Below are 20,390 nucleotides of genomic sequence, written 5' to 3'. Positions count from 1 at the left end.
AGTGAATCTCTAGACTCTGTTATTATATCTGACTCTTTCATGCAGAAATCATAGCCCTTCATCAACAAATGGTTGGTACCTTTTGGTCTTTATATAACTAGCAAGAACAGTCTAGGAAGGAAGAACTCTTCAGTCTTAACGGAGTAGTGTCATAAAGCACATATGTGAAATTGGAAGGGCTGAAGAAGTACAAATTAAAGAGTTTTTCTTCAGGAACCAACCCCCCCCCCCTTTTTTTTTTCTTTTTATTAGTTAAAGCTCTTTATGAATGTTTTATTGTGCCGTTCTCAAGCACATTTGGATAGTGCAAATGTCAGAGCATGTCTACTCATCTATAATGTTCATTGATAGACCTCCATATTGTTTAACTGAATCTCAGTAGTTGCTGAAGGAGTTTAGTGGCTCAAGTAATGTATTAGTTGAGAATTTAATTTGATCTCTATGAGCATTGCTAGAACTAGCTACTAATGAAATAAAGCCTGTAATTGTGTTTTTCAAAAACCAATTTGTTTCTGGGACAGGTGTGGTAGGGTCCCTTTTTTTTTTTAAATTTTTAAGCAAAGCAGTTAATTTGAGCCATTTTAAAAGACTTGAGAAAAAGTGTGAGTGAACTCAAGTTCTGAACTATGCAGGAGAACAAAGTCATGTCACTAAAACTGCCCAACACAGACTACTACTTTTGTATCCACCTCTACTTGTGTGTCTCTTTCTGAGGCACAAGTCTTTTACAGGCACAGGGTTGTCATTTCACTGTGACAAGTGATGTCCAGGCTCTCACCTGTTGGTTCACTGAACTTCAGTTCCTCCTTTTCCCTTCCTGTTCCTCATTTTCCTGGTCTTGCTGAGTCAATAAAAAACAGCTAGAAAAAACCCAAACAACAAACAAACAACACAAAAAACCCCACAATCCCCACCCTTCAAACAGAACACAACCAACCAAGTGAAACTCCCCATAACAAAAGAAGTAAAACCTTGAGGGCTTATTAAGAGTTTTTCCTGTTAGTATTATGACAGATTCTAAATTAAGAGATAGCTGCTGCATTGCATTTACAGTTTAATCTATATCAACGCATAAACTCAAAAAACCCAGATCAAAATGCTGGTTTTGAGTAAGTAAGGGAGAACATGGATTGATATCACTGCAGTATCTAGAGTGCAGTAATTTTCTTTTTATGCATTATATTTCTCTTTAAACATTTTAGTTCCTAAGGTGACCCTTTCTTACTTTGCTTATTTTAGATTTCTTAATCAGGAATATAACCTACTCCCACTGTCCTCTATAAAAATAACCTGATGGTGTCACAGTTCACTTTTTAATTTGAAAAGATGAATACCATGTATAATCCATTGTAATATAACTAATTTGTCACGTTCACTCTGACTAACATACCTTGGCATCTGTTAACTGGGTCCTGGTAGATGTCATCATTATTGGAATTTAGGATTCTTAATTCATGCTTCATTTTTCTTTATCAAGCAGACAAAACTTAGGTTGGTCTTGTTGAGTGTTTTGTCCAGAAGAGCAAATCTAATAATAGTAATATCAACAACAATAATGAAAAAAGGACTCATTTTATTGGTGCAGGTAAATTTCTTTTTCTGAATTTGTATTTGGGATTTGTGTTAAAAGCTAGATGTGGCAATGTAAATCTGTAATCATTTGATTTTCTGCAAATGTCTATGAGCAAGGCTGTCAGGTATTGATAAACAGTGTTTTCCTGCTATAAAATGAAATCATAATGTTGATATCATGTGGTGATTTGTTGGAAAGAGGTTTTATAATCCAAGAGCCCCCAAAAGTCTGTCTGGAGAATGTTTCAAATTAAGTGTACCTGCATTGTCCATTTCTGCCTATAATTTCAAACCTTCTGCATCTCACAAATGTGAACACAGCATGTCTGTCAAACTTTGTAAAATAAACATGCTCGTTAAAGTTTTTTTTAGTTTTCACACATCCTATTCTAGGTCTGAGAAAACTGTCTGAGGCATTTGTAGCAGCTCATTAGACTTTTCAGAACCAATGAGACACTGCACACCCTTGTTTTCACCCCTGCATGAGATAAAATAGGTGGTTGGCTATAAATAAGTTGTAGCAGAAGAAAATCACCACAATGCTCCCAACCTAAACCAAGAAGAATCCCTGAATCTTAACCATCAAACCTTGTTATTTATCTTACTGGCTTATTCTTCAATTACTTGCCTTGAGGTTTCTTTTCTTCCTTGCGAGGAGAGCAAATCCAGTGCATCTGGCAACATTTTTTATTTCAGTTTTCATATTACAACAGTTGCTCAGCTATCTTCTGTGAACTCCCACAACAGTAAAAATGCTTTAAATTTTTTAAATGTGTCAGGATTCACACATACCCACGTAGAAACTTGGAGTATGGTGTGTCATCTAATCATTCTTCTCAGTTTTGCTCCATCTTCCTTAAGACTGCTTCTCTCTCCCTTCACTTTTGAGTGAATATTGATGGGAGAGATAGGAAGATAAATGTATCAATTCTTGACTTGCAGCAGTTGATCTGTGGCCCTCTTGGGATATTGGCCAATACTGAATTTGTCATAATTTTCACATTAAAAAAAAAACCAAAAAAACACAAACAAAACTTGAAAAAAATAGGGACCGTCCAAAATTTTAACAAAAACTTCTCACAGCATTATGAAGTGATTTTGACACCTATAGTACATATGAGGAATGCATCTGAAGAAATATCATAGAATCATTCAAGTTGAAGGGCATCCAACAGCCAAACTCCACCCCAGCATCTTGCTCACTCCCATCTCCTGTGGAATGAGGAGAAAATGGGATGGTTTGGGATAATGACAGTCTTAAGAGAAAAGCAAAAGCATGATGCTTAAGCAAACCACAAAAAACCCAAACAAACCAAAAACAAAAACCAAAAAAAACCCCAAACCCATCAGTAATTTGTGTAGTCAGGCATGTGTCTGACTGCTTCCTGAGAGGCAGGATCTCTGTATGCATCATGCTGCCATAACCATGATCATTGCCCCTTTTTCTCCTGCCCCTGAGTTTTTATGTCTGAGCATGACTTCATATGGTAGGGTCTGGATGTGACAGCTGTCCTGGCTGTTTCCTCTCTCAGCCTCTTGCTTACCCTTAGCTGACTGACTCTGCTGGCACAGTTCAGTGGTAGAACACTGGTATGTCTACCAATACTCTTCTAGCCACAAATAAAAACCAGAATACCATAAGGGCTGCCCTGAAAAAGATTAATTCCATCCCAGCCAGACCCAATACAATCCCCACCATTTATTCCATAGCATTTCTGTATCATCTGGAATTAATCTTAATGCCTGCTTGGAATGGGGATGGCTGTGAAGGTATGTGGGCCTTGTCTACTTGTTCTGAATATTTTCAAGGGTGAAGATTCCTCAGTTTTTCTGGGCGACCTGTTTTGGTTTTTGATCATCTTTACTATCAATATTTTTTCCTTTTACCTAATCTGGATTTCACTTAACTTAGGTTTACATTCATTGCCTCCTATCTTTTTGCTATGCGTTTTCCAGCAAGTCTGGCTCTGTTTTCAAATAGTTGCGTATAGTGATATGGTCTCCCCTTAGCATTCTCCTGTAGAGGCTGAACAGACACAATTCTCTCAGCTGCTCCTTGTACATCCAGCCCCAAACCATCTTGTTGGCTTTCCATGTGTACCAATATGTCATATACCAGGGAGCATAAAATCAAATACAGTACTCAAGATGTACTCTGGCGGATGTGGATTAGAATAATAATTTTACTTGCTAGTTCTGCTGTAGCTAGTGTAGTCTAGTGTGCCCTTAGCATTCAGTTTCTGCAAGGGCGCATTTTAGACTTGTATTCAAATTGTCTATCAGACCCTGCATGTCCTCTTGTGCAGAGCTGATTTCTGATTTAATTTGTAATCGTATGGTTGGAATTTCTAAGTTGTCAGTACTTACCCTTTTGGTGGCTATTGAATGATGGGGAAAGGGCTGAATAACAGTAATCTGGCTACTAGTAGAAGGAAAAAGGGGACTGTGAAAACCTGACAACAATGTAACATTTCCCTGGGACAAAAGGATATTTTAGATTTTTGGTTGTATTTCTCATGTGTTACTTGGGCATTGGCAAGTCTCTGAGTTTAGAATAATTCTGTTGCATTTGTTTATTTCATCCAGTTTTTGCAGAGGTACAAGCATTTCTGTAAAAGACCTAGGCTTTACCTGAATAGATTAAATTTAAACCTGGATAAGATAACCAGAAATAGCATTTGTTTTGCTGATTCCAGATAGGATAAAACAATAGAATAAGACAGTTAACGTAAAATACTTGCAAGATTTAATTTCCTAAATGTTACATCAAATTTGATCTAATCACTGGCAAAATGAGCTAAGCTTTGGGTATACTCTAAGTGTTACTTTTGTTGTTTTGCACACATTTTTTTCTTTTTGCATATGTTTACACACCAGTACACAGAAAATATTGTTTAAAATTTCTTCAGTGTTTTTATTAAGCTGTATATAAGTACTTTTCCTTCTGTAAGTTTGATGTCACATTTTGCAGTAGTATTGGATGTATTTAAAGACTTAGATAATCTTTGAAATTGCAAATATAAGAAAAAAATCAATCAGTAGAGAGATGGTATTTCTTTATTCAGAGAATTGATTATTGTATATTTCAACACTTTGTTATTTATGGTTTGTGTTTATTCACCTCACTCCCTTTCTGTAGTTATTGTTCTTAAAGCAGACTAGATCTTTCTCTTAGTAGTTCAAACAGAGTTTTTCAGTGGGTTTGCTCTTCTCTCAGCCCCTTGGAGATCCTAACTCAAGGCACCAAGAGAGACATTTTCAGTAGAACCAAAGCTGAATAAAAGCAGAGAGGCAGTTTAAAATTGATGGGCATTTTCCTAAATCAAGATAATTTTAATGATCATTTGACTTCTGTGGCTAATATATAGCTGAAAAATTTGCAAAGACTTGGTTAGCATAAGTGCTACATAATGAGTGGAATTCATGAGCAGAATTATTGTTGGTAGATAATTAATAGAGTCTACAAGATTTTTGTAGGCGAAGCTTAACTAAGTGGGAAGTGGTGGAAAGATTTTCAGCCACAATGTTATCCATAAATCTCTCAATCTCTCATTACTTGCTGTTATATACTTTAATGGGAATCTCTTAAATACAGAGTTGCTATTTTTAGTTAACTTGTGTATTTTGCACTCTGAGATAAAATACCCATTTTAATTTTGAATTCCATAGCTGTAATATGTAAGGTTTACTGTCCCTGGGGATATTTTTCTTTCCTTACAAATGATTTAGAATCTCAGCACTAAGTCATAATTGTTCTGATGAGTTCTTTCATTGCTGTCATGGAATAAATGGGTGGGAAGAGCACACGTCGGCTTTGACGTCACCCCACTTGAGCACAAGCTTGAGGAACATCTGCTGTTAAGGCTGTTGATTGCTGTGGCTCTTCATTGAAAGATTGAGAACTTTTTCGTCTCCACCTTATTTTTGAACTAGAAATGTCTTCCTAAAGCTACAAATTATCATCTTCTAGCAATAGTATTAAGTTGCTGTCTATGTCTGAAATTCATTTTAGATATAATTTGGTTTTTTTGAATGGTTGGTCAATGAATACTGTAAGCATGTTTCAAATGCTTGGTAAGTGATCAGAAACTTTCATGCCTCCCTTGCATATGCTTCCTAAAATATTGAGTAAATCTCTTTTTGGTCCATCTGTTTGCTAAATGACTGCTGGATCTGAGAATTCAGAGTTTAGCAGAAATGCACAGAGCAAATTGTGATACCATGTATTTTTGTTAATGTACGTACAAAATTATACTTAGTTTTTGACTCAAAAAACTAACAGCTTTTCCAAAATCTTGTAAACCTTGATGTCTTGTCACAATCTTTAGTTGTTTCCTTGTATTGCGACTCTCTTTACTTTATACACCCAAATTTGGAGGTGAAAGAAAAAAAACCCACAACCTCATGACAAAGAAAACCTGCAAAGAAGCTTGCCAGCTCTAGTCTTCTTTGTTCTCTACTTATTTCTTTTCTTCCATGTTTTCAGAAGTGAAAACAATTGCACTCTATTTTTCTTTACCTTCTATCTTCAGTCTCTACCTTGCAGGCTATAAAGTGACAGAGTCCAAACTTGTTTCCTCACACTTATTTCCTTTCCCTGACATTTTATTGGCTTTCCACTGATAATATTAGGCATTATTCCACTTCCTTCTGGGTTTATTCCTCAGAACTGATTGAGTTATTTATTAAGAGTTATTTGGTACCTTTAGTTACGAAACCATACATATTTTGTTCAATAAACCTACCAAAATGTTTTTTCTGTGTGGAAACTTTTTTATGCTTAATATATTGAAAGATTTTCTGCAAAAAATTTTTTTTGCTTATTTGTTCTATGTCTGTTGGGAAACATTTTAATGACACCCTTCGCACATCCTAGCTTTCTGAGCACTTGTGCCAAGGCCTGCTGTAATTTTCTGTGAAGAGCACCATTTGAATATAGAGAGTTGTCAAACATATGACTAATCTTTGCTTGCAATATTTCTGTTGTGTTTTAGCATTCAGACAGACTTCATTTTCGTATGCATCTAATGCTATATATCCAAGTCTGCAGTGTTGTTAATTTGCAGCAACTTTGGTTTTGGAATAGTTTGGATTTCCTGTTTGTAAAACTCATAACACAGTTGTGTGACTTCTATTTTCTTTTCTTTTTCTTTTTTTTTTTGCTTCCCCCTCCCAGGTAATTTTCTCAAGGTACAGTTTCCCAAAATCTTGATGTTGCTCTTTGAGTACCTGGACATGTTTTGCATGTGTTTTTCACAGCATTGGAAAATGTGAAGCATGAAGTCATTCAAAGCAAAATGAAATAAGTGATTTTACTCCAGTATTTACCAGAATGGTTCCATCAGACGTGAGAAAAAGGTAGGGCTTTGAAGAAAGTTGTTTTATCTTTGGGTTTGCAAAAGAAGTTGAAGGCTGATGTTCACGTGAATGGAAGATGCCCATTTGCCTTCCCAACTGCAAACTCCTGATCTTATTCATATATACTGCTAGAAAATACTGGTGTAATACCTGAAGAGTTTCACATTATTGTGTAAGCCATTTGCTTTGATAGAAGACTGAAATTCTTTTTTGCCAGTTGTGAAATCTTGGTCCTTTCCCTCAAAAAAACCTCTTCTCATTAATTTACATAGATACGTAGCAGCTCTCTTACCCCTCTGAAGATGAAGATTCACTGCTGCTTTACAGGTGACAAGGTATATTTTATGTGCATTATCTAGAGGCAGGGAGCTCTACCAGGAGGGGATGGGATTTCTGTCTCCAAGATAGGTATAGGGGAAAATTATTGTTGTTGTTGCTCTGATTTGTAGCATTACATTTATAATGCTTTATGATATAACCAGAAAAAGTAGGTTTTAGTTTAGGTGAATACTGGAATACCCTTCGAGTAAAACGAAGTATGGATACTTTTCTCCCAATTAAAAGTACAGTGTGGGGTAATTTCAAATTTGTCTTTAATCATAGATCACCTGCAGGGTGTAGGCTCAAGTAGAACACCTTTATGAGCCATGTGTCCCATTATATTTTGAGAATCCCCAAGGACAGAGACTCCACAACCAGCCTGGGTAGAGCCTGGTAGAGTTTGATCTTTACAGCACATCACCCAGCATGGGGACGGGCAGGAGGGTACTGATGAGAGCACAGCAAAGCTTTTTCTTGTGTTTAACTGGATTTTGCTGTATTTCAGTGTCACTCTTTGACTTGTGACTGGGCACCACTGACAAGAGTCTCTGTCTTCTTTAGTTCCCAGCATCAGGTTTTTACATGGATTAAATCCCCTTAGCCTTCTTTTCAGCAGGCTGAACAAGCCCAACTCTTTCAGCCTCTCCCAAAATGAGTATGCTTTAAACCAATTCTGGCATGTTTTAAGATAATCTTTAACTAACACTACAGTAGTGCCTCAGAGAGTTACACAGAAAATGGCATATGACCCTTAATTTGGGTGATGGGAGGACATGAAGGTGTAACCCGGGGTATAACTTTTGAGAAGATGCTCTGCTAATGTATGCACTGACTTTTCTACAATTCAGCTCAGAGCGTGCTTGAGATCTGCAGTACATGAATGAATTTAAGTAAGAATTTGAGCAAAAGGATTGCACTTTTGTTAAGTTACAATTGAAGATGTATGAAATGGAAAAAAAAAATAATCTGGTATTTATAGAACTAGTTTATTTACTTCTGAGGAAGTACAAAAACTGGTCCATCCAGCTCTTTTTTAAAAATTGACTATGTCTTCATTTCAAGCCTGCATTAATTTTCTTTTTTTCATTGTGTATTTATTTTTTCTTTGTTCCATGAGTGACTTATATTTTTTAATGTTATAATGTAGTTTCTGGTTAGATAACGGTCTGCTTTTTGGCTTTGGTTAAAAGTTGCATAAAATTCCAGTCTGGAATGAAAACTTGTAAAGTATGTAACAGGCAAACTACATTGTATCCATTTCCCATCCTTATTGAATAACTTCTTTAGGGTTTCTCTTTAGTCGCAATATTCATGAGGTTTGACTTTTTCATTTTAATCCAGAATAGCATTGGAAAACTGACCTTTAAGGATACTCTAAGGCATTCAAATTTGTTGGCTAATAAATTGAGAATCAAATGGAAGTCCTCTGCCTTCCTGCAGTTAGTGGTGTTTTCTGAGCAGACTGAAAAAAAAGGAAGGAAAAAAAGAAAGAAAAAAGAAGATGCTGCATTCAGGGGAAGAACAAGTTTATATTTGACACTATACCGTGCTGCATGACAATCCCTCTTTTACCCCTATTTCTATAAAGCTTTGTGGTAAATGGTATATTGATTTCACCTTTTGGGAACAAAAAGTGCTTCTGCATGAACAGCTGTAGAGCGCTTCAGCCCTGCCCCATATGAACATCTCTTCTGAAATACAATCTATTGTAAAATATTGCAGTTATAGTTGATCCTCTATACACTGCCCAAGGAAGAAGTCAAAACCTCTTTAATCCTATCTTTTTATGCTGCAATAAATTAATTTATTAATTTCATAGACATTTGAATTTTTTAATTTGCCTTTTTGCTTTCTCTTCCCTCTTTTCCCTCCCCTACACATCTTCCCTGTCAACGTTGAAAGATGAAGGACATAAAGATAGTGACATTTGGGTGGGTGAAGGAGTGGAGAGTGATAAGATCATGCACAACGGTGCATCAATAGTAGTAGCAAGTTGTCTGTCTTTTCCCAAAGTTTGCTAAAACTTGACCTGAGGTGTGTTTGTCTATTTCAACTGGCTTGAAAAGCACACTTTCATGTTTTCAAGACTCCACTTATATCTGGGAATAGTTCTGTAGGTTATGTGCATGGAAGTACCTTGCCTGAATTTTGGTCATGCTTAACTAAAAACCCCACTTACCTCTTTGATTACTTTGTTTTTGAAAGAAGGCTTACAGTTGAGTAGTGCTTTCTGCCAAAGAGTAATTTTATGTGTTCTGTTACAGACAGTGATTCCTTTAGAGTTTAGACAGACTCTTTAAAACTGGATAGAGAAAATCAGGCAGATGAAATAATGCATTCTTGCCCTTTAATATAATATAACAAGAAATTCTCTGCTGGCAATATATGTCATTCATATAATCAATGCATGGAGCTGTGGAAGAATAAATTGATGTGTGATTACCTAATGCTACAGAAGGAGAACACAGAGACATGAAAGCTTATGCTTCTAATTCACCTTGTGTTACTGTATGTGAAACCTGCTGTACTTGCTACCAGGATGTGATAGTTCAGAATGGAGGAAAATTCTCTTGGTATGAGGACTTATTGTTACCCAATAGTTAATTCAAAATAGGACATTTTTAGAGGTCAATGATGTGTCAGGGTAAAGATGCTTTTTAAGGGTGTAATTGTGTTGGCTAGTTGTTTTCCACCAACTCCATGTTCAGCATTTTTTATTCTATTCAGTCCTGTTGCAATTTATTTTGTTTGGTGGCCACATTGCTTTCCACAAAGAAGCTGTTTCCCTGTTGAAGGAAGGAATAATTTATAGAGAACATCTAAAGCTCAGAAGCTGCTGAAAAGACCCACTGCATAAGTAAGAACATCCCCACACCCTATGTAGCCAAGCAGCTTTTCCAGTATCCAAGTGTTTTATATATCTCAAAGTTTAATTAGTTTTTTATTGTAATGTCCGTGGCTTTGTAATTTTGAAATGCTGTTGTAGGTGAAAGACATTCTTAGCAATTTATTTCTAAACAGTTTTTAAAAACTAAAATAAGAGGTCTTCTGGTATATTTGTAAATTAAATTTCAAATTGGTTTCAAGATGGTGTACAGTTTTCAGGAGATAAAGCAGTAATATTTTTCTGAACTTTTAAAGTATTGGTGTGCTAGGAGAATTCAGATTTCTAGTTTTGGTATTTAATTTAGAATTTGTCTTTCTGCAGACTTTTTAATGGGAAGTCTCATTCAAAATTTAATTCAAAGCAGGCACTTAGGTCTAAACCTAAGGTCTGCAAAGAGCCTGTCTTTCAACTCTTTATATGTAGATGAGTTATTTCTGACTTGTTTCTGCTTCGCTATGAGGAAAATCAAGTATCTTATTCCCTCAAGTGGAGAGAACACTGTGAATATTGGTAGTGAGGTGGATAGCAGAAGCTACTTGGGGCAGCTTTCTCAGCTGATGAATCACAGACACATATAGACTGGGAGGTACTTCTGGAGGCCCCAGTCCCATTTTCAACATGATGTAGGCCAGAGAAGGTGCTCTTCCAGGCAAGTTTTGAGTGTCCTTTATGGACAGATTTTTTGCAGCTTCCCTGCAAAGCAACCTGTTCTATTAACTCTCAGCTGTCTGGAAAGGAGGAGGTTAACTACTACTAATAGTCAGATTTGCAGCAAAAATAAAGAACAATGTGATTTGCTCCATTATATTTAGCCTTGAAGGGCTTCTTAAAAGGAGAAATTGTATTTTCATTCTGTTAACTGTTGCATTTTCTAGAACAAGACCAAGTAATTACATAGAAGAGACTATCATAGAGGTTCCTCTGGACACAATAAAGTAGCTGTTCTGCTGCTTTGCTTTTTTTATGTTATGTTTGTAGTTTTCTGTGCTTTCTGGTCAGCATTCTTAGCCTAGACTGATGGTGCTTGTCTTATTCCAAGTTATTTCCATAGTGATGACTGGTAAGATTCCAATCTCCAAACAGTTGTCTTATTCTGCCTTAATCAATTCACATACACTCAGGTATTAAACTCAGTCACAGCTAGTGCGTGGATTACTCCTGATTTCTTGGCATGATAAATAACATAGGTTAGAACTTGCTGTCAGGAGCCTCTGTTGCGTGACTAGTGTGAAATGTTTATCTAAATAAAGTTATGGAGCACTTCACAGCTGTTGTGTACTGGTAGAATAGTGTTCTTGCTGTGTTCAGTAATAAAGCAGCAAAAGTCAGGTGCCTGTGACTACACAAATAAACTGCAGCACAGTTGTGTACATAGATAAAACTTCTTACAGCGACGTGACAACCCATAATGGAGCACTTTAAGGGCTCAATAAATCTAAATTGGTTAGTGACTTTGATAAACCAGCATGATGGTTATTTGAATTCAAATCTTTTAAGCTGACTTGCCCAGTATTTTTGCCTATTTGAGAGACATCAGTGTCTGCCTCCTATTGAAGCTCTACTTGAAGGGTAGTAAATTGTCTGGAACAGTAAATGCTAGGTGTTTCAGGTTGCTGCTTAATGGTAACAGCAGCAAAAAGATTTTCTTACTGTGCATGAAAAACTGGTAGAATTGTTGATCTATATATCTGTATTATCTATATATCTATATCTATCTACATATTAAAGAGTGTTTTTTGTTTTTTGGGTTTTTTTTTTCTGGTTTCTTGGAATCCATCATATGTATGAGAGTTAGCTCTCAGTGGAATTCTTGCAATCTATTTGTGGAGTGGTTTGTATTAATAAAGCAGCTTATTAGAGCACTGTAATCAGCTGCTCTATTCAGCTGGCTGAAGTGTTCACAGGAATTGGTTGACATGTTTTAGTTTGCTTACTGGTAGGAACTGTCTGGTTTTCCTATTAAACAAAAATTTGCAGATTAAAAGTTGCAGCAGTCAAAAGTTGCAGTTTGCTGCAATTAAAAGTTGCAGCTCTCTAGGTACCCATTAGGTATCCCTTTATAGGTAAGTAAATGTTCTCTTACGAGTAAAGGTACTGTGGGGAAGGATTGAGAAGGCACTTTTGAATTTTACTTTCTGGATGACTGTGTGTAAGATACTGTTGAAAAAAAGGAAAAAGCTTTGGTCCATCACTCCATCTTCCTATATGGGCAGCCCTTAACAATGGAAAGGTTTGGCTTTTTTTTTTTAATAGAAAAAAACAAATGCTAGATGTCTGTCTGTTTTTTCAGTAGTATGTAACATGTCTTAGGCTTCAATTTCCCTTTTTCTCCACTGATAAACTTTATTCAAAGAATTTGTTCTTTCTGAGCCAACAAAGGTCCTGTGAAATAGGTGCTTGTAGCCTTGATTACTCCATCAGCCCTGTTATTCATCTCTGAAACATGTTGAAGGTGAGATGGATTCTGCAGCTAGCTCCATATTCAGCTGCTCAAACTCTTTCCTGTCCTGTCTCCTGCTGTTCTTCACAGGCATTGTTGTTGCCTCAAAATGTCACAAATCTTCTGGTGCAGTCACTAAGGAAAAAGAAAGTATTTATGGAAAATTCCAGTGGCTTTTCAGAGGCTCCAGATTTATAGTCAGTCTTAGACAATATCCCTAGGAACTGTAAATGGCATCCTTTCTGGCAGGCAGGGGGAGGTAGTACTAGTATTAAACTAACAGCATTTCAGCTGTACGTAGTGCAATTTGTGAACACCGCAGAGCAGTGTTAGTACGACTCATTGAGAAGACTTGCAGCTGTAAGCCACAAATTCTTTAGCATAATGACATTTTGCCTTGAATTATTTTGTTGCTTGGAAACAGCCCAAAGTAACAATAATGTATTGTTCTTTGTAAAGTTTATTGTAATAATCCAGTTTGCCATTAAAATTGTTAAAAAGGAGTTAAAAGAAAATATCCCAATACCTAAAATGAATTGAAAATTGGAGTGACTATTTTAGGACTGAAAATGTTCCAGTATTTTAGTAGTGTTTTATTCCAAATTAATTTGATTTGATATCTTTTTAATCATGTGAGAAGAAGATATGGCTTTAGAGACCTTGATTTTGACACATCCAAACCAAGTCAGTAAATTGGCTGGCACCCTGGTCTTTCCCCATGGAGGTAGGAGCCACTATAAGCCTTTGGAGCCTCATTTAAAATTACACTTTAGGGATGTTGTGCAGAGAGAAAAATGTAATAGGATTACACCACAGAAATGCATTTGTTATCTTCTTGGACTGAGTGTGGAAAGTGGCAAGTCAAGCAAATGAAAAACTTCTAAAAAATATAGCTGGGGAAGCAGCTGAAGGGAGGAGGTTTGGATGAAGGAGAGAAAGTAAACCAGGTGGAAAATGTCTTTTTCAAGACAGGCTGATGGAGGGATGAGCATTTTAGCAGAAAGAATGACAAAGGAGGGTAGACTTAAAAGACAGAAGCAGTAGAGTTTAGTGAAAGAGTATATGCAGAGGAAGAAAGAAAGGTGATGAAAGATGAGACAGCCTGAGGATTGGGGTAGTGTTGTCATGGAAGATGGTGGAGTTGCCTCCAGAGAATGTGTAGATGGAAATATTTAAGAACTGAAATAAATATTACATGCTTAGGCAGCTGAGAGAAATCCCTGGTTTTTATTTTTGGCACTACTGCCTCTGGGGAAAACTACATAAAAGTTCATGCTGTGCATTCTCTAGATGAACTGTGGTGCAGAAAGATGCTGGTAAACTTTCAAGCTTCTGACCTATAACTGAGCACAGATACTCTTCTGAACCTATTTTTCAGAGCATTCAATCAGTGGGGAAACTGGTTCTGCTGCTATTTTAACTATGTGTGCTAAAAATATTAACTCTATTGCTATATGGTTCAGCAGGTAGAATTGAAGCAGTAATGACATCAGATCCAGGATAAATATGGTCTGTATATACCACCAGAATCAGTGGAGTGACTTGAGGTTGTGGGGCTATCTGGTCCTATTTTGCTTGCCAGTTCCTTATATCCACAGATATTCCCACTCCTTGTAAATAGTCTTTGTTGGTGTCTGGTTTCACTTGTCTGTTATGCATGAATCTTTTAAATCTATGTTGTTCTGTATAGAATTCAATGGAAGTGTACAGTAAGAAACCAATACATGTTTATCACCTTGCACAAAGTAATTTTTGTCTTCTTATTAAAATTATACATGGAACCCAATTAGCATTTTAAAAGTTTTATTAGTATTTCTAAGCTAGATACTTTCTCACCACAGGTTTTAAAATTCTAAGAATGCACTTGGTTATCTCTTTAAAAACAGCTATAGACAGCTGAGTGATTTGCATACTAGTCTGGATGTTCTGTGGAAGAAAAATGAGAAGCAAATAAACCTACAAATCAGAAAAAATGCTTTTTGAATGTTATGAAATGAAAAAGACTAGTTTTCAGAGAAAATTTTTATAGCCTTCTAAATTTAAGTGTGATAGTTTTTAAATAAAGAGATAAGTTGGATATAACAAACTGAAATGTAAAATTTATAATGCACACAATATTTGTTTAGGGCAATGACTTGCAATTTGTTTCAGATTTTCTTTTTTTAATCTCTACACTGTTGTGCCAAAAGTTTTTGATAGAAGTCCTTGTGGAAATATGCTTAATTAATAGCAGCTAAATCAGAGCATACACACTGCAAGTTAATCAGTTACTGTCATCAATAACAATAAGGGGAAGAAGTGAGCCTGCATCCCAATCATGGATTTTGTTACCTTTTGAAGGTCCTGCAACTGGCAGTATCTGTCATCTTGAAATTCTCTAAAAATGTGCTGTTTGAATTTCTGGTACTTGAAAAATTCCTTTTGTATATTTTCTATATATCCTCAGGTAATGAAGATTATATTTAAAGCAATGCAAAGTTGGAAACTCTAATATAGATTAATAAAGTAGAAATGTGTGTAACAGTGATTTTTAACTTTCCGTAACATATGTAATTCAAATTGTTTTAAGTTCAGTCATAATATCAGTCTAATTCAAATCGAATAGATTAATATTAGTAAATGTTGCATCAAGTAGTAATGCCAAGGGAATGACTGAAATTGCAAATTGGAAGTGTGGGCTGTTAATTACTGATTGTCTAGTTCCTGAGGTGAACATTAAGTATGTATTGAAAAAGTGTATTTGTAAATCCATCCAAAGAGCAAAAACCACTCAAAATTGAAGCTGTTTCTTTGCAAATTAAGCAACTTACATTCTTAAATTTTCTATGTTGTGGAATTCTTATGAATGCATCTTAAAGAGAGGATTCAAAATTTTGTTTTTGTTTAACTAGTTAATATTGGTAACACCCTCAGGCACATGGTGTGATTCTTGGGGTGTCCTGTGCAGGGCCAGGAGTTGGACTCTGATCCTGATATGTCCCTTCCAACTCAACATATTCTATGATTCTTCTCTGTAAGGAAAAACCTGGATATTTGCATGCCCTTTTTATCCAAATGATTCAAGTGACAGAGACTTTTTGATAACAGGAGTGGTGATAAAAGAAGAGATTAATACAAACAGGAGGCTGAAGTCTATTTCAGGAAGCGTATCTCAAAGATCTGTTTGAGGGGCAAAACAAAGCAAAACAAGCTGGGACAATGTTACATCATGTAATTTCTTTAATAGTGGAAGTGATTAATTTATATACTGTAGAGAGTGGTATATGTTAAGAATATTTGATTTTTATAAATTTTATCCAGAGGGCCATTATACATAAAACAAGAAATTAGTTTTTCCTGTGAGAATATTGAATACCTGTGAATTCTTCTGCATAAACTATGATTACCAAGATTGCCATTCTAAAATAATGATAATTGCATATTCAAATCCAGATGGCCTTTGGGAATAAGATGAATTTTCAAGATAGTTACAATTTGGAATTTGTTTTCATCTCGCTATCAAGCCATTACTTAAATGGCAAATTTCTTGGCAATTTGGCAGAGTTGCTGCAACAGATCCAGTACTGAGATTCTTGTTCCAAAAAATAAGTGGTTTGTCTTTTAAAGACATTCCAGTGTAAATTGAATATTGGTTATGAGGCACATTCTATATGTGTCTTTAATTGAATTTGGAAAAGTATATTCAAAACTCTTCAATTTTAAAGTCAAATTTCCCACCTCAGTTCAATTTCTAAAGCATGCTCTACTAATCACTTGGCTTTCTAGGAATACCTGAAATTTGAAATAGTTAGGAACACATGGAAGTAAATTGTGGCTCCGTCTTCCTCTTGTGTGTGTCTGTGTCCATAAAACATGCAAAGCCTTCTGAGTGTTATAAATGGCCATTCTGATAAGGGTACTATTTATGACTTCTACAGGAATAAAGTACAAAATTTCTAAAATAGATGAGAGACCGAATACTGGTGTACTTGTAGATTAGCTAAAATACATGATTTGCTGCTTTTTCAATATTGAGCTTGGTTGTGTTTTATCTGTAGGGCCATTCAACTCATTTAAGATTACAATAATGAAAATAAATCAGAGTAAGCCTTGAAATATGTAATCTCCTAAATTTACACTGAAAACTACAGCCAAGTTATCCAGGTGTTTTGAAGGTAATGAAGTCAGTGTATGGTCTCATTCATATTAGTATTATAATGAGAAGCTATATACATTCTCAGAAGGAAAATAACGACAGTTTAAATGGTTACAGCAATGCTATCACTTTCAATTTGGGTTCTCTAGCTCAAAATTTTTAGTTTTTTTACTGGAGGAAATGATTTCAATTGCCGATCAAATAACATTTCCATTTCATTTGTAGGTAAGGTGTTGAAAGGACACAAGAAATTATCTTAGCATATAAGACTGTATTTTGATTTCACTGACTAACAGAACAGTGATAGTTTTTAGCTTCTGGAGGCAAAAAACATTTATATGAAAATAAATATTTTAGTCATTGAACAATGTTTTTGTGATGAGTAAAAACAGAGTATTTACTTTTTACACTCATACTTTTCAGAGTAACTTAAAACCTGCTTGTGTGTGTATTGCCAAGATAAACAGCTTGAAGATAGCCTATGTTTTAAAAGGCTGTTTGGTATTCTACTTTCAAGAGAGAATACCAGCCAGTGAAAATAATGGGTTGCTTAAGAGCTTAAACAAAATGTGTCTGAAAAAATGTTCTGTATTTCTCAAGTATTAAGAGACAGCTTGGTCAGTAATGAAAATTTGCAAGATGAAATTTTGAGTTTACTGTTGCTGTCATGCCTCTCACACCCCCTTCTCCCCAGTACAGAAATGGACTACACAACTTCACCTGTTTTTTAACTTGAAGGACACTGTACAAAATCTTTACTATTAAGATATAAGGGCCTAGCACAGTGGAATGTACCACAGTGGCACTGGGTTAATGGCAACTTTGCTGGCTCAGTTGAAACCTCGGTAAAGTTTGCCAAAGGTTGTTGGTTGAGTGAGTTTCTAATCTGGTTTAGGGTTATTACAGGCTTATGATTTGTGTTCTTGTAACACAAAAGCTTTGAAGAAAAGTTATTTAAAAAAACAGGGCGTAGAACATCTATAGTGTGGTTTCAGGATGGTTAGGATGCTGTGAATGAATTGTGAAAGGCTTCAAAATATTTGACTGTTTTTGCCTTGTGCTAATTTCTTCTGGGGATTGATGATGTACCTTTAAAGTAGGAGGGCTGCATGACGGGATGTTTTGGGCATGGCTGAAAGGTGTGCAGGAATACTACCAGGAAAGGGGTTTCTGCTTCTGGCATCTGATGAAAAAGTCATGGCTAGCTGTGATGTGGTGGCTATTTCAAATACATGGGCAAGTATGTATATTTTAAATGGAATATGCATATTCCATGACATATTCTATGACATACACACATATTCTATGACAAATGACAATTCTATTCTATGACAATTCTGTGACAAATTCTGTTTCAAGATTCATAGTATCACATAGCTAATTATTGCTTTAAGTGCAGTTAAGATTTGTAAAAATCTGTGACCTTTTCCCTTTGAGGAAAAGGATGACTTGGAGGAAGAAGATGGGATAAAGTAGGTAGCAAAAGGCTAGGTTTTGCATGGTAACTTTAAATGTCAAGTATTTTATCTAGCTGTCAAAGGTTTTTGTCAGTGTAGAATCAATATTATGTTTTGTCAAGTTGTTAGATTGGAAATTGGGAAAGAAACAAGAGGGATGAGTAAAAAATTTACTATGCCCAAGAGATTATCTATTTTAGCATCAACAGTAGTCTACTTAAGATACTGCTTGACTTCATTCCCCTGAATCATAATGTGCATATGAAATAAGTGAGTCTCCATTAGTAGTTTATTTGGGTATTTAGTGAAAGCAGCTGGTTTTCATGGTTGCATTATAGGCATAGTCTCCACATGTTCATCACTTCTGTTGCTCTACCAGCAAGAGTGGACAGATTTTAAATCCTTACCAAGGAGATGAAAGTAGAGATAATTACGAATGCTGGTGTATTAATCATTTAGATCCTCTGGTTTTATTATTTTCTTACAAAATCCTGTTTTCTTCATCCTTTATAGCAGTTCTGAGTTTTGGATTGAAGTACATTGTATATGAAGCCTGTGTGTTGGTTTCATTTGTATAATGATATAAAAGTTCTTGATTATAGAAGCATCTTCTAGCTTGTAAAACATCTCTTCCCAAAAGATTAGATGTTAAGTGAGTTAACACATCTGGAATTGAATTACATTTGCCATGCTACCTTTATTAAGTCCATTTGTCTTCACAGAGATGTGTGGTAGAGGTTTAGCCTCTTACATAATGAGTAGTTATTTCATAGAGTTTCTGTAAGGATTAGTGAGGTACTTTTGTTTTAGATGGCTGAAGGTAAAAGTGTTGAGTATAATCACATAATGGAAGTTAAACTTTTTTATCGTAATTATTATTCCAATCCAAGAAACAGACATTTCTGCTCTTCCAATGCATAGGTTTAGAGCAGCTGTTTCCAAAGTGTACAAAACCAGAGGAAACGACCATACTATCCTGTTGCTGGAGTGTGTGCTGTAATGATACTGCCTCCATTTGTCATTTGGTCCCAGGAGGACTGACATCTTTAGCATTCACAGCAGGGCTGTGAATTAAAGTTTCTGACCACCCGCTCTCTGTAATTTTTATCTCTGTGTGGCTCCCAGGCTGTGTGCAGGATGAAACAGGTCTTGAACAAAGAACAAAAGCAGACTTTTGGGCCATGCAGTCTTCATTTAAGAGGGGACTTTCCTGAAGATCTTCATACCTGTAACAGTTGATGTAATGCTTTAAAAGCTAGAAAACTGCAGAAATAGAACTTAATTACTAACCATTATTCAAACATTCCAATTTGATTTACATGTATGTATGACATTTGGTATCCGACAAAAGAAATATGTTTAAAAACAATGGAGATGAAAGGTCCCATTCTGCCATGAATAACCTGCACATAAAACCTTGTTAAAATGGTAAATTTTCTTTCCATATGAACTGGTATTTTAAAAAGATAAATTGAGTTAATATTTTAGAAAATTTTTTAGCAAATCTGAGTCAAAACATTTTCTTATATTTTGTATTATGAAATGTGGTCTAAGGTTAGAATGTCAGGACTTTTGTTTCATTAGTTTTTTGGGTTGATGTTCCTACTTAGAGTATAGACAACAGTATTCTTAAAAGCTTTTCCAGTGTTTTATAAATGTATTTATTCTGTTTTAACAGGGGCTGGGTAGCTTACCTGTGAAAACATATGTGTGTGAAGCTAAAGCTGTTTTGTGGCAGACAGTATTTATAAAATGAGGTCATTCACTTTGGGTGCTGAAAACTGTTTCAGTTTCATTTAAAATCATAACATATTTTTTTCCTGGTTGTGCACAGCTCATCTGAATGCCTCGTCTGTGGAATTTTGCCTAGCATGGCAAACTGTGGTTTGGTAAAAAAATTATGTTTTGGGTATGAAAATTTTGCTGGTTAGAGGCTTCTTCTGATTGTTTGTCAAAATTAGAGAGAAAGAATGCCATCCACAGGTTAAAAATGGGTAGTCTGAGGCAGCGTTTTTCGCCCCCTGGATAAACCTCTCTGGTTTGATTGGCAGGCAGTCCCTTTCAGGGGGCAGGTTCTGCTGTTGCTGTTGGTAAGTAATGGTCTTCTCCTGCAGAGAGAGGTGAGCTGCAGTTCTGTAATCAGTGAAGGAAGAGAGTCATACAGTACATCACACTAGAGAAACAATTGTAAATGTAAGGAAATCAGCTTGTTAAATTAAA

The 20,390-nt window shown here is 35.8% G+C and overlaps 1 protein-coding gene across 7 annotated transcripts in view; it reads left to right on the top strand.

The window, feature by feature from the left end:
• MARCHF1 (membrane associated ring-CH-type finger 1) overlaps positions 1-20,390 on the top strand; it is a 223,438-nt gene that overhangs the window by 20,984 nt on the left and 182,064 nt on the right. For 2 of the 7 annotated variants that reach the window (XM_085058621.1, XM_085058623.1), the window contains exon 2: positions 6,749-6,930. The exons of the other annotated variants lie outside the window; for them this stretch is intronic. The gene's annotated coding sequence lies outside the window, so the exon portion shown is untranslated. The remainder of the gene's footprint in view (positions 1-6,748; positions 6,931-20,390) is intronic. 7 annotated transcript variants of the gene reach the window in all.

The sequence above is a fragment of the Lichenostomus cassidix genome, chromosome 4 (assembly GCF_008360975.1).
Source record: "Lichenostomus cassidix isolate B80296 chromosome 4, HeHo_3.0, whole genome shotgun sequence".
Taxonomy (NCBI): Eukaryota; Metazoa; Chordata; class Aves; order Passeriformes; family Meliphagidae; genus Lichenostomus; species Lichenostomus cassidix.
The sequence above is the reverse complement of the archived record's forward strand: the minus strand, read 5'-3'. Positions and strand labels throughout refer to the sequence as shown.